General features: G+C 42.8%; 1 long non-coding RNA gene across 2 annotated transcripts; it reads left to right on the top strand.

Moving 5' to 3' along the window:
- The first annotated feature begins 671 nt into the window (after window positions 1-671).
- On the top strand, window positions 672-1,722 carry LOC311117758. Of its 2 annotated transcripts, none has more exons than XR_014611712.1 (2): window positions 672-1,340; window positions 1,472-1,722. It is a non-coding gene; the product is annotated as an uncharacterized lncRNA (long non-coding RNA). The 2 variants fall into 2 exon arrangements; XR_014611713.1 differs by having other exon boundaries at window positions 1,454-1,722.
- Window positions 1,723-1,930: the final 208 nt, after the last annotated feature.

Genomic DNA, 1,930 nt, shown 5'->3' with positions numbered 1-1,930 from the left:
GGTTAACGTGCCGTAGCATTCCTTGGTTCCTTGATCTGATCTATAGGCTAACGTGCCGTAGCATTCCTTGGTTCCTTGATCTGATCTATAGGCTAACGTGCCGTAGCATTCCTTGGTTCCTTGATCTGGGCCCGTATCCTTAAAGATTCTGAGAATCCTCTCAGAGAGCTCCTAACTTAACCTAAAAATTCCTTGCCAGGAGTTTTAGCTTAGAAGTGATTCCAGAACATTTTCAGTGAACTCTGAGCCAGGAATGGATGAAAAATCCTATCTTAGTGAGGAGGTGTGGTTGACCCCGTTGCTAGGTATGAGTCATCATTTCAAAAGCCGTGATTGGTTGATCCTACAAGTTTGATGAAAATGAACTTTTGGTGATAATGAGCAAAGGATGTACCCTCAAATCAATAAACATAATTATACACTCTAATCTTATGCAGACTATAATTGTAAATAATATTTCACATTCAAGAAAATATCTGGAAAATGAATAGTAAGCTGTAGGGGTTATAGCCTAACATTAGAATCTAAAATATGTGAAAACTTAAGCTCATTACACCCTGTTCAAATAATGATTTGTGTCTCATTTGCTCATATTAATATCCTAGCTGGCATATTTTGTACTTTCACTTCCATATGGACCCCATTGAAAACAAGATGGCCTATCTCAAGGGGCTGTCCTTAATGAAGTAGAAATTGCAACGTTACAACTCAGTGTGAACTTAACGAGGGTAACACAGCTCAGCTTTTAACAATGTCTGTGATTGCTGGCTGGTCTATTTATGAAGGCTTGTTAACAAATATCCTACAAACACAGAAAATGGAGAAAAAAAGGAATCGCAAGCCGAACTGGACTGAGGAGCAAGGTTTGTTGCTGGCCCAGTTGGTGAACGAACATAAAGGTATGTTACGAGGAAAATTTGGCCCAACTGTCACTAGCCAAGGCAAGAGGCGCGCCTGGGACACAATATCCCAAACAATCAATGCCTCTTTTCCACTGGTGGTGCGGACAGGCGACGATTGTGAGAAAAGGTGGTATGTGCTGCAGTCCAAGGCAAAAGATGAGATTGCAGCACACAAGCGGGAATCCTCACTCACAGGTGAGCAAAATACTATGGCCTACCACATAATCTGGCAATTTGCTCCTGCTGGCAAAGTTAATTTACATGCCTAAGTACTGTGTTCATTGACTGTTTCTTTCTAGGGGGTGGACCACCTGCAAAGCGGCTGTCCCAGGTGGCCGACACTGTCTTTCAAGTCCTGGGACACTCTGAGGTCAGTGTCACCGGGCTGCCAACAGGCATTGACACGTCAATGATGCAGGCCCTTGAAATGCAGCAAAGGTAGGACACAGGGTTATTCATATCAACAGTGTTTATTCATTGCAGAAGCCATTTCATGTGTTATCCATGCTCATTGTATTAAATTAATTTAATCAAAACAATAATTAAACTAGGCCTATGTATTTCTGTAGCATGGAGCCATCACAAGAACCGGGCCCATCAAGTTTGCCGCCTGAACCATCTGCAGCTGCTACTCAGGATAGCCCGGCGGATCAAACACCATTCCCATCCGCAGCACCTGCTCCGTCAGCATCCCTGCAGGAGAGAAGATTGCAACTCACAATTGATGTGTTTGAACAACAAAAAAAAGTCCTTTCCCTTCAGGAGGAGTACTACCGCCTTAAAATTGAACACCTAAAAAATAAACCATTTAGAGATTGTGTTCTGTGTCTTGCATTTAACAGTTGCAGGTGATGTGCAGTAAAACTGTGGTAGTTCTTAATACCATCACAAGTTCTCAAATGACATGGGGCTACAGCTTGCCTGAAATGTAAATTTGTGAAGTTTGCCCTGTAAGGCAGTCCACTCTGGGCTAGGTTCCCCTGTGGAATGTGAATATCTTCTTCACCACCATCCTCATCGTTGTCTCC

Source organism: Coregonus lavaretus (genome assembly GCF_964263955.1).
Source record: "Coregonus lavaretus genome assembly, contig: HAP1_SCAFFOLD_5837, whole genome shotgun sequence".
NCBI lineage: Eukaryota > Metazoa > Chordata > Actinopteri > Salmoniformes > Salmonidae > Coregonus > Coregonus lavaretus.
Note: the sequence above shows the minus strand (reverse complement) of the source record. Positions and strands in the feature narration are given on the sequence as shown.